The following is a 13,090-nucleotide window of genomic DNA, read 5'->3' as shown; positions in this document are numbered from 1 at the left end:
GTCCAGCCCTAATGCATTCTGAGTGGATGCGGATCCGCTCAGAATGCATCAGTCTGGCGGGGTTCAGCCTCAGCTCCGCTCAGCAGGGGGACACCTGAACGCTGCTTGCAGCGTTCGGGTGTCCGCCTGGCCGTGCGGAGGCAAGCGGATCCGTCCAGACTTACAGTCAATGGGGACGGATCCGTTTGAAGATGACACAATATGGCTCAATCTTCAAACGGATCCATCCACCATTGACTTTCAATGTAAAAGTCTGGACGGATCCGCTCAGGCTACTTTCACACTTAGAAAATTTTATACAATATAATGCAGACGGATCCGTTCTGACGGAGCCACCGTCTGCATTATATGAGCGCATCCGTTCAGAACGGATCCGCTGTGAACGCTAGTGTGAAAGTAGCCTAAGCCTCCTTACGTCTTCAAAAAATAAAATGTAATTTACAAAATGATCCAACATGAAGTAGACATATGGGCAATGTAAAGTAATTACTATTTTTGGATGTATTACTATCTCTCTTATAAAAGTAGAGATTGAAATTTGCTAATTTTTTAAAGTTTTTAGGTAAATTTGGATTTTTCGGTTGGATACTCTGAAACCCAAAGGGTTAAATGTTGAATTTAGGGTAACAGGAGGGATGGTTAGCTAGTGCCCCTCCATAGTGCCTTTGTTCGGGTGTATCCAATTTGCTGTATGGGGTGGACCCAATGGAAGTTATACGGATTAATTATGTTATAATGTGATGTGCATATATATTACATTACTTGAAAATAGATTCCGGCGTGTACCAAGCTGGGTTGATAACTCCAGATAGTGGGAAATAGTAGGAGTAAGAAAGGTGTCAGATTTAATCACTGCCCAAATATTGCCCTATTGAAAAATGGCGGAAAAAGGCAAGTGCAGTGACGCGGGTGGCTGTTGCACCACGCTCGCGGGCACGTGATGCGCGTGATGCGCGTGAAGCGTGCTAACGCAGCCTACCAGACGTCTCTTGGTCTCCACCTACCGGCGACATGCAGGGGTTATGTACCGCCAAAGAGGAAGAGACGAATCTGCACATGCGCATTGACGAGGAGTAAACGCGGAGTAGTGGCGTGTATCTACAGAAACTAAGACGCCACCTTCTACTCCATAGATTCCTAGCAAGATCCCCAGCCAAGGTACTAGAGTTTTTAGGTAGTTTTTTATTGCACTATGCCTTTTATTATATGCACTTTAACCGCCTCCGGACCGCCTAACGCAGGATGTGTCTATATTTATAAATATAAGGTGTTAAATGGCTGCTGTGCTCCTCTGCTGATTCTTTTCATCGGTTGGTCTCAGCAGAGGAGCACAGTTCATCACACTTCACTTTGCCCCCAGATCACCCCCCCCCCCATCACCCCAATTAACCCCTGTCAATCACCTAGTGAAAGTGAAAAAAGTGATCAGTTTAAACGGTCACTTCTTTTTTTCACTGGTATTGACTGATAGGTTTTAGGATAGTTTAGGCCCCTTGTTTAGGTAGTTAGCAATCGGTTAGCGCCCAGACCACCGCACTGCAGTCACTGATTCGCTGATTAGCGTATTGCTAATCAGCATTTGTACTTTTTATAGTATCTGTAAGTGATCAAAACTGATCAGTCAGATCTATAATAGTATTAGTGTCACCTTAGCTCACCCTCCACCCAAAACGCAGTGTTTGTCCGATCAGGCCCGATCGTTCACCCACGCCGATTGATATTTATCAATCGCAGCGGCCTCCGGTACTTTGCTAGCTTCCCATTTGTAAGACAGGCTTGCTTTTTTTTCTTGGGTAGTCTCAGGGAATACCCCCTAAATTTAGTAGTCCAAATGTCAAACAAGGGGTATTCTTCTGAAGAGGCCTACAGGATTCTGACCCAGTCGGATGAGGAATGGGAACCCTCATCTGACTAATCTAGCGGGTCAGAATATGAACCTGTAGAAAGCAGTGGCAGTCTGACCCAAATTTCGGACATGGAGGTTGAGGTCCCTGATAGCACCAGGCGTACCCGGCCCCGTGTTGCTAGACCACAGGTTGCGCAGGATCCGCTTCAAGGGTAGCAGAGTGGGGCTGGCGCTGTCTGATTACGTGGTGAGGCATACACCAGCAGCGCAGCCCACCCTTGACCTAGTACCAGCACTGCCGTACAACATGGTGAAGTGGCGAGCACCAGAAGGGCAGTTGAAGCTGGTACGGTGGCACGTGCAATAGTTACCCTGTCGCAGCCACCGCACAGACAGGCCCGTAGACCCCCTAGAGTCCCAGAGGTGCTGGCAAACCCTGATTGGCAGTCCCCAACTTCAGCCGCACCATTAGTTCCCTCTTTCACCGCCCAGTCTGGAGTTCGGGTTGAGACAGCTCAGAACGGTTCGGCCCTGGGATTTTTTGAGCTGTTCTTGACTGTGGAGCTCTTGGACATAGTCGTGGCAGAAACAAATCGGTATGCCACTCAATTTATAGCCGCCAACCCGAGAAGCTATTATGCCCAGCCTTTCCGGTGGAAACCCGTCCAAGTTTCCGAATTACATTTTTTTCTGGTCCTTCTCAACATGGGTCTAACCAAAAAGCATGAATTGCAGTCATATTGGTCCACGAACCCAATTCATCACATGCCCATGTTCTCTGCTGCCATGTCCAGGGCACGATTTGAGGCCATCCTGCATTTCCTGCACTTTAGCGACAACACCACCTCCCGTCCCAGAGGCCACCCAGCTTTTGACCGGCTCCACAAAATTCAGTCCCTCATACACCACTTCAACACCAAATATGCAGATTTGTATACCCCTGAGCAAAACATCTGCGTAGACGAGTCCCTTATACATTTTACCGGGCACCTTGGCTTCAAACAATACATCCCAAGCAAGCGCGCCCGGTATGGGGTCAAATTGTATAATCTCTGTGAAAGGGCCACAGGCTATACCCACAAATTTCGGATATGAGGGTAAAGATCAGACCCTGGAGCCGGTCGGTTGCCCTGACTACCTGGGGAGCAGTGGGAAGACAGTCTGGGACTTGGTGTCACCCTTATTTGGCAAGGGTTACAATCTTTATGTGGACAATTTCTACACAAGTGTGCCCCTGTTCAGGCATTTGTTCCTAGAACAGATTGGCTGCTGTGGCACCGCGCGTCCTAGTCGCCAGGGCTTCCCCCAATGGCTCGTTACCACCCGTCTTGCAAGGGGGGAAGAGGGCTGCCTTGTGTAATGAACTGCTCACGGTGAAATGGAGAGAAGTGTGACGTTTACATGCTCTACTCCATTCATGCAGACACGACAATACAAATTGAATGAGCAACCAGTGTCATTGAAAAGCCCCTCTGTGTCCACAACTATAATTCGCTCATGGGAGGGGTGGACTTCAATGACCAGATGTTGGCTCCCTATTTAGTTTCCCGACGCACCAGACGCTGGTATAAGAAGGTGTCTGTATATTTCATTCAATTGGCTGCATATAATAGTTTTTGTTCTCTCCAGTAAGGCTGGGAGAACAGGATCCTTCCTCAAATTTCGGGAAGAGATCGAGAACCTCCTTTATCCAGGAGGTTCCGTGAGCCGTCTAAACGAGCGACATTTCCCCAATGTCGTTACTGGTACCTCAACCCAACAGTCACCCCGAAAAAGATGTGTCTATATAGCAGCAGTGGAATAAGGCGTGACACCCGCTATTTCTGTCCTGACCACCCTGCCCTATGCTTTGGGGAGTGTTTCCAGAAGTACCACACACAGGTACACTTAGCATAGGGATTGCATCTCACAGGACAGGCACACAGGGCTATTAGGGCCCATTCACACAGAGCTGCTGCAAACCTCTCCTTTCACCTGGGACAAAGTGCATAATGTACTTAACCACATCTTTGGGCGATTTGCGCTTTGCACATTGTCCCATGGGGAAGGAGAGGTTTGTCCTATAAAGGTAAAAAAATAAAATAAAATCACCAGTAAGCAAAAAAGTTAACGTTCTGTTCAAAGTTTAAAAAAGTTTATATGTTCCGTTTAAATGTTATTCTAAAGTTAATAAATTTATTGCGTTGCGGCCTGTTGTGTTTTTTTTTTTTTTTTTTTTTTTTGTTTTTTTTTAACCTTTCAGGTGGACCAACCGATCGACTAACTGCTGCACTGATGTGCATTTTGACAGAAGCATTGCGCTGCTGTCAGACTACACAAAAGTGTGTATGCGGCGCTGCAAGACGAGATTTCTCCTCTGCAGTAAAAGATACGTTTGCCGAGGCATATGAGCTGAGGAGGCGGCGGTGTTCATATGCTTTGGCAAACACTTTGTATAAAAAAAAAAATCAAAAAAATCCCGGCAACGATTTATTCATCCACATCGATGTGAATGGAGAAATCTGTTTGCCAGGGCATACGAGCTAAGTGGGTATGGATTTTGGGCGGAGCTCCTATGTCCTGGCAGACTCCTTTCCCCTCCTTTTTTTTTGGCAGAGATTTTTTTCATCCACATTGATCGATGCGAATGAAGAAATCTGCCATCCACTTTTTCTTTCAGCCCAGAGGCTGAACAGAAAAATCTCATTACCTGTATGCTCAATATAAGGAGAATAGCAGAAACTCCTAATGCTGGCCATACATGTAATGATTGGTGTGTCTTTCCAAAATGACCCCATTTTGGAAAGACACACCAAGGTATTCGCTGAGGGGCATATTGAGTCCATGAAAGATTGAAATTTTTGTCCCAAGTTAGCAGAAAGGGAGACTTTGTGACAAAAAAATATCAATTTCCGCTAACTTGTGCCCAAAAATTTTTTGGCTATGAACTCGCCATGCCCCTCATTAAATACCTTGGGGTGTCTTCTTTCCAAAATGGGGTCACATGTGGGGTATTTATACTGCCCTGGCTTTTTAGGGGCCCTAAAGTGTGAGAAGTCTGGGATCCAAATGTCTAAAAATGCTCTCCTAAAAGGAATTTGGGCCCCTTTGCGCATCCTAGGCTGCAAAAAAGTGTCACATGTGGTATCTCCGTACTCGGGAGAAGTTGAGGAATGTGTTTTGGGGTGTCATTTAACATATACCCATGCTGGGTAAGATAAATATCTCGACAAAAGACAACTTTTTCCCCCTTTTTTTCTTTTTATACAAAGTTGGCATTTGACCAAGATATTTATCTCACCCAGCATGGGTATATGTGAAATGACACCCCAAAACACATTGCCCAACTTCTCCTGAGTACGGCGATACCACATGTGTGACACTTTTTTGCAGCCTAGGTGGGCAAAGGGGCCCACATTCCAAAGAGCACCTTTCGGATTTCACAGGCCATTTTTTTTACAGATTTTGATTTCAAAATACTTTGCACGCATTTGGGCCCCTAAAATGCCAGGGCAGTATAACTACCCCACAAGTGACCCCATTTTGGAAAGAAGACACCCCAAGGTATTCCATGATGGGCATAGTGAGTTCATGGAAGTTTTTATTTTTTGTCACAAGTTAGTGGAATATGAGACTTGTGACAAAATTAAAAGTTCTATGAACTCACTATGCCCATCAGCGAATACCTTAGGGTGTCTACTTTCTGAAATAAGGTTATTTGTGGGGTTTTTCTACTGTCTGGGCATTGTAGAACCTCAGGAAACATGACAGGTGCTCAGAAAGCAGTGCTGCGGACTTTCTTTGCTGTATGAGTGCTGCGGACTTTCTTTGCTGTATGAGTGCTGCGGACTTTCTTTGCTGTATGAGTGCTGCGGACTTTCTTTGCTGTATGAGTGCTGCGGACTTTCTTTGCTGTATGAGTGCTGCGGACTTTCTTTGCTGTATGAGTGCTGCGGACTTTCTTTGCTGTATGAGTGCTGCGGACTTTCTTTGCTGTATGAGTGCTGCGGACTTTCTTTGCTGTATGAGTGCTGCGGACTTTCTTTGCTGTATGAGTGCTGCGGACTTTCTTTGCTGTATGAGTGCTGCGGACTTTCTTTGCTGTATGAGTGCTGCGGACTTTCTTTGCTGTATGAGTGCTGCGGACTTTCTTTGCTGTATGAGTGCTGCGGACTTTCTTTGCTATATGTATATATATATTTATTATTATTTTGAGAAAATAATCTCAGAATGGCCTGTATAAGTAAAAGCTTTTTAAAGTTATCACCACAGAAAGTGACACGTCAGACTTGGAAAAAATGGCCTGGGCAGGAAGGTGAAAACAGGCCCGGGTTTAAAATCGCAATATTTAATAAACAGTGCATCCCCTACACAAAAAAACAAAACAAAGGGTGTTGTGCATACTGTTCTTGCTTTCCAAGAACAAAGGTTCTTTACAAAGACTTTGATTAAGATTGAGGCTACTGTTTAAAGATGGATGCGTGCCGATTCCCTGGTGGAGCCGGAGTCGCTGATTAGCGCTGTGTTTAGGGCAGAAGTTGAAGTTTATTATTTTTTTATAAACCCTCGAGCGTTCCCCTGATCGCCTGTCATGCTGTCCATTAACCCTTTCATCCCATTCTTCCATAACTGCTCTAGCTCCTCAGGGGCTGAAGCAGTCATGGAGAAGGGGGCAGTTTTATTTATATTAAGCTCTGATCGGCAACTACAGTTGCAGGCACTAGTTCCAATGGAGAGCACTATACTGATGCAGCAGACCTATGTCACAATCTGTTGAATATTTACATAGGACTGCCGAGAAGGCTACTCCATGCTGTGACAAACTAAGTTCTTCTACATCTTTATAATGCCTCCTCGTACATATCACATGGATGAGGAGACGGTAGCTCAAGTAGAGCACTCCTACATGTGTAGCAGAGCTGGGTTTCTCATTTTGCATAGTACACCTAATGTGAGAAACAGTTCTGACAGTACAGTATACATAGGACTACAAAGGAAAGCTCCTCCTTTATAACCCAAACAGTGTATCTTAAAGAGTTAAGTGACTAACTGAGCTTTGCTACCTCTGTCTGCTCCCTAGTCCATAGTACACTGATATGACACCTTGCAGGCTACAGGAGAGTGCACTTTACAGATGTAGCAGAGCTAGATTGGTCATTTGACATGGTAAAGGGTGATGTCACAAACATTTCTCTGGATGTTTACATGGGACTGCAGAGAAAGCTGTTCTGTTATTGCTCTGCACTGTAAATAAACTGGGCTCAGAAACCTCTCTGCCTGATGTAAAAGCTTGCAGACATAGTCTATGTAGAAAAATGACAGTGTCACCAGTCTCTAGTGAGCAGCACGGTCTGTACTGCTGTTGATTAGATCAGCATCCCATCCTCCATCTAGATTTTGTATTGGCTGTTTTATCGCTATTCATGAGAAGCTATACTCAGTTGCTACACCTTATTTACACCGGGGTCCTTCAGAAAGGCTGTGCAAAAGTTTCATAACATACAAAAAGTTACAAATAACTGAGCAAACGCAAGTTATGCAAAAATATTGTGACAGTTTTGCTTTCTCTGTTGCTCCCACCACTTTTTAAGCGGTGGGTGAGACCACCGCGCTCCTGACACATTTGCTGTTATTTATACCATTTAACTGGTGTCTATTATAACTGAAATGTCTGACCATACCTAGCTGGAGTAAATTTCAGTTTCAGAGCGCAGACAGATCCCATTTTTTTTTTAAGAGGCTGGTACCTCTTAATGTGAATTTTCTATGGCAGCAAGCTTTTATTAAGACTGACATGTGAAATGACAGTCTTTAGTAAATGAACCTTACTGTTTCATAGCAGTCTGAAAGTTTCCCATTGCCCTTATCCCCCTTGCTTTACACTACAGCTCACTGTAATTATGTCGACTGTGTAAGATTAATATCAGGCTTTCAAAGTACAGAGTGCTTATTACCATTACAACTAAAATGGAATGAATATGAACAGATACTAATCCAACAGATTGAGAGAGAAAACTATATTGGAGGGTTTCAACTTCATATATGCCTAATATAGATACTGGAACTCAGATGTTAGACTGTTTTCTTTGTTACATCATTGCCATCTTAAATGTGTAATTATTTCAGTAATGTGATTTACATGATTGCCTCACTTGTACTTTGAATTTATAATCTGGACCCTGGCAATCCTTGCTATTTTCACATATGTTGGAAAGAAATAAGCAGCTGTGTGTTATAATATCTTATGATATCAAGTTTCAAAATGCAGGAGTTCTGTTATGAGATCAACCCTTTTTTGCAATTATATACCTCTCCAGAACCCATTATGAAAACTTTGATTCGCAATGAATGCAAATTTCCTTGCGCTTTGTGGTAACTAATCAAATTTTTCCTAAAATTGCTGCTGCATGTGTGAGGACATGAAGGAAGTCTGGGAAGGTGGGATGACCCAGACTGACATGCATGCAGCCAATCGCCAGCCAGCCCTGTGATGGCTGCCGTATTTATAGGGCTGTGACATTTTACAGCATTCTGAGTGCAGGGACAGATGTGAGAAGGCACTAGGGACAGCAATAGGAAAAAACCTCATTGTGAAAAACTGAAAAAAAATAAAGTTTTAGAAGTGCAGGGGAAGGATAGGGAGGAATGATTTCACAGCATCTTAGTGCAGGGAGAGACATCAGAAGGCGCTAGGGACAGTGCTATAAAAGCGATTTTACAAATGCAGGGGAAGATTATTTGGGGGTCCAAATAGCCATTATACAGCTGTCATTCCAGCATTTTGTTTGTTATTCGGTTGCAAGTGCTATGTTGAAGCCTTTAGTGGCCTGTTTCAGTACAAAAAGATAAATTATATTCTCAGTTCACTTCTGCAGTTCTGTTTTGAAAGCGTTTAATGGCATGTTTCAGTAGAAAAAGAAAAATATATATACGCACTTCACTGTTGCAGTTATTTGCAGTAAAAGCTTTTAGTTGCCTATTTCAGTACAAAAAGGACACTTTATTTGGTGCTTTTAGGGGTGTTTAAATTTCATTTTGATTTTTAGTTCCGCTAACAGTATGTCAAACAGAAGTGCCAGGCACTGCACAGGGGAGTGGCAGAGGCATAAATCTTTCTGGCACAGGTTGCAGCAGACTAAGGGGGCGTGGCAGCAGGGGTCACTTCAAGAGACCTGAGCTCCCAGTGTCGGCTAGCAGTTGTGTTTTACCCAGCAGTTCTTGATTGGTTGACTCTATCTTCAGCTTCGTCGCAAGTGACCAGCAGCCGGAGTCTAGAGTTGCTAATGAGCAGCTTTCTTCACCCGCATAGTTAAGAAATTACTCACCAGCAGGTAGACATAGAGCATAACCTGAACCAGCAGATGGTGGCATACTTGTAGTGCACCCTGCCATCCGTCATTGAAGATCCGCTGGACTACTGGACAGCCAAACTGGATTTGTGGCTGCAACTGGCAGTTTGCTCTGGAAAAGCTGTCCTACCTGGCCAGAAGTGTGGCATCAGAGTGGGCATTTAGTGGGGCGTGGGCCATAGTTACCCCAAGAAGAACTTGCCTGTCCACCCAAAATGTGGAGAGACTGACCTTTTGTCAAGATTAATCAGCCAGAATTTCCACCCACCAATACCTGATGCATTACACTAGATCATTCATGGTGCCACACCAACAGTTTGACAAGAGATTGGTTTCTTCTGGCTACCTGCCTCTGCTACTATTCTGATGCTGCCACCTGCCTGCCACACATCTGATGCCAAGTGCTCCTACTTTCACCCACCTTAGTCAGTGGGTACTGGTAGTGCCACCCACCTCTCCACTGTCACCGGGTCACTCTGTGGTATCCTGCTGCCACCACCTTCAAACTTATTGTGCCACTTGGCGGCCTCCTACTGCTGCCACCGCAAGACTGTCATTGTGCCACTCTGGCCTTCTGATGCTGCTGCCACCGCCAGACCCGGTCATTGGGCCGCTCTGTGGTCTCATCCTGCTTTCACCTCACCACTATGTCATAGGTCCACTTAGTGGACTTCTCATGCTGTTCCCACCCTCCCCACTTCATGACTGGTCCACTATATTTGGATCCTGTCTGTGTAGCAGCTGTAAGGAGTATGCTCCACAGACAGGATTTTTTTTTTTTTTGGGGGGGGGGGGGGGCTGGGGGGGGTTATTCTGACGAATTAGAGGAAGGGCAAATTGATCAGTGACATCAACACAAACTTGCTGCTGACACCCTCTGCACTCTGTCAGGGGGGCTCTACTTGTATAAGCATTTAATAGAACAGGTTCTGTAGACATATTTGACCCAGGAACTTACCTGGGGTGAGAAGTAAATTGGGAGAAGTCAAACCTCTTCCTAAGTCACCAGTGCATTTTTCATAGGATCTGTCTGAATTCAGTTACTCAGACCTGTTTTCTTCCGGAAGAGAGAGAAAATCTGATTTCTATTCAAAGTGTAGGATTCTTTTGGTTAAGAAGGGTATGGGTGAGGCAGGGAATTTCAGTATTGGGGAAAATTACTACTTGCATCCCAGCAGTGGAGTGGGCAGTTTCCTTCCAAGGTCCTTCAAAACCACATTCTTGCTTATTGGGACAGTTCCCCCACTTCACTAGACAAGAACATTTGGATTCCAGAGTCAGTGATGTATATTCTCTCAGGTGGTGGCAGAGTTTTGAAAATTTATCCCAAGGAGTCAAATGGTTAAAAGAAAACCCACTGATCATAACAGATTCAAGCACCAACGATTGGGGGGCCCACTCTATCTTGGGATGTGTTCAGGGTCATTGGCCGCTTCTTTGCCTGAGCTTCTCAAAATGCCAAGGAGCTTATGGCAATCTCACAAGTACTTCAGTCTTGGGGTTCCTCAGATAACAGGCAGGCGCATAAAGATTGTTAGACAATGCCACGGTAGTGGCATATTTAAACAAACAAGGAGGTACCAGCTCAGAGTCCCTCGTGACACTTAATAAAGAAATTCTGTGTCTAGTGGAACACAATTGTCTGTCCCTTTTCAGCTATTCATCTGAAGGGAACAGAATATATCTGTATATTTCTGAGCTGACACACAATCAGTCAGACACAGGGGCATAGCTATAGGGGGTGCAGAGGTAGCAGTCGCTAACGGGCCCAGGAGCCTGAGGGGGCCCAAAGATCCTTGTGCCACATAAGACGCTGGCATTATAGAAAGTGCATACTGGTCAATTTACACCTCTGGCTGGAGGAAAGGTTAAGAATTTGGCATGGGGGGGGGGGGGGTGCCCTTTCAATGTTTGCCTCAGGCAGCAGGAAGGATATGTGCTCCCCTGCCAACAAGCACTGAGGGACGGAGGCCCAAGCTGAACTCTTGCACCAGGGCCCATGAGCTTTTAGCTACGCCCCTGTTCAGACAGAATGGTGTCTAAACCAGGAGGTCTTCAAACAGTTGATGGTTATGGGGACCTCCTAAGATAGACGTATTTGCAAATCGAAAGAACAGGAAATGCAAAAGGCTTTTCTCCCTGAATCACAAGGATCACCTGTCACGGAAGGTGTACAGAAAACTAGAAGACACAAAATGAAGATCCGACTGACTGGATCCAAAACTAAGGAACCAAAGGGATAGCCCTGCAACAGACCTGGCTCTCTCCCTAACTGCTCAGCCTATGCAAAAATCTCGTTCCTCGACTGTATAACACCTGAACACCCTATAATAGTGAGGGGACACGACCACCGACTCCCTACACTTGATACGGAGGGAGTCAGGGTCACCTGGGATCCAGCAAACAGGAAAATACAAATGAATGAACAAAACTTATCTGTAGAAGACTCAGTAGTAGCATCCAACATGCACACACTCCAGGAAGTTGTATAAACCGCAAAGTGATGCCGTATGGGAAGGGATTTAAAGGGATGCAATCAGTGCAACTACATGACAGCTAAGAGAGGCTAATGAGATGAGAAAATGAAAGCAAAACAAAAGGAACCTCAAGGAGGAGGTTCTGAAGGACATCTGTCAGAGCTTCTCAGATGTCTGGTGACATCACCATTTCGGAGTGGATCCTTTTTTCCAAAATTGGGGAATGGTGCTTTGTTATACTTTTTCCTCCACTCTGTTTTCTGCCCAGGTTGATTTGGAAAATTCGGCACGAGAAGGCACCAGTCATCCTAATTGCCCTGTTCTGGACAAAGAGGGTATGGTTCTCTTGGCTCAGGATCCTATCTCATGCCGACCCTTGGGTTCTACCAGATGGGAAAGATTTGTTATTTCCGGGTCCGATTTTTCCATCTGGGGGTAGAGGAATTTTATCTCGCGGCATGGCTATTGAAAAGCACTTTTTGATATCCAGGCATCTTTCTAAGGAAGTTGTTTCTACTCTTCAGAAAACTAGAAAAGCAGTAACATCAGAGATTCATATCAGAATTTGGAAAACCTTCTTGGATTTTATTGGGAGACCGGTTGATATTTCTCATCCTCCAGATAGTCCAGTAATCCTAGATTTTCTCCAAAAAGGTTTGAATAAAAATCTTAAACCTAGTACTTTGAAAGTACAAGTCTCTGCCCTTAGTGCACTCTTAGATTTTATAAATTAACTGAGCATGCTTGGATTAAGAGACTTTTTGGCCTGTCAGGTTGCATCCTTTTCAGAAATGTAGAACTTCTTGTAAGATGGGTCAGAATGGACCCAGAGGTTCAAATGGACTTTAAAAAAAGGCTGTATAGATCCAAATGTATATCCCAAGGAGAAGTAGTATCCCCTTTTCATCAATCACACAATTATACTGCTTTCAATTTTCCAAAATCCATCCAATGAGAAGGAAAGAGATTTTTACAACTTAGATGTTAAAAGATGCCTGATTAGATACTTAGTTACAAAATCTTGGAGAAAAGTTTTGCAGTTCGTCTAGTTCCAAGGAAATAACAGGGTAAAAAGATTACTGGTCGTACATTTGCTAGGTGGCTCATCAGGGCTATTGAGATCTCCATATGTTTCCAAAAATGTTCAGATTCCTGATGGGGGCTATGTCTACATCCTAGGCAGAGAAAGCTTCTGCTTCCATTGAACAGATCTGTAAAGCTGCCACATGGAGCTCTCCTAATACTTTAAACATTATAGGTTGGATCTATCTTTTTGACAATGATTTATCCTTTAGCCGTAAGGTGTTACAAGCAGTAGTCCCACCATGATCTAATCTAGTCAGTTCTCTCACATGTATTGTTATAAGGCGAAAGGAAAATACTAATATTACCGTACTTACTGGTAATCTGTTTCCATGAGCCCATGACAGCACCTGAAT

At 44.5% G+C, this 13,090-nt stretch overlaps 1 protein-coding gene across 1 annotated transcript in view; it reads left to right on the top strand.

The window, feature by feature from the left end:
- The window catches only part of LOC122932209 (probable E3 ubiquitin-protein ligase makorin-2), a 185,119-nt gene that overhangs the window by 122,702 nt on the left and 49,327 nt on the right, over window positions 1-13,090 (top strand). The gene's annotated exons all lie outside the window — the stretch shown is intronic.

This window comes from Bufo gargarizans, chromosome 3 (assembly GCF_014858855.1).
Source record: "Bufo gargarizans isolate SCDJY-AF-19 chromosome 3, ASM1485885v1, whole genome shotgun sequence".
In the NCBI taxonomy this organism is placed as follows: domain Eukaryota; kingdom Metazoa; phylum Chordata; class Amphibia; order Anura; family Bufonidae; genus Bufo; species Bufo gargarizans.
The sequence above is the reverse complement of the archived record's forward strand: the minus strand, read 5'-3'. Positions and strand labels throughout refer to the sequence as shown.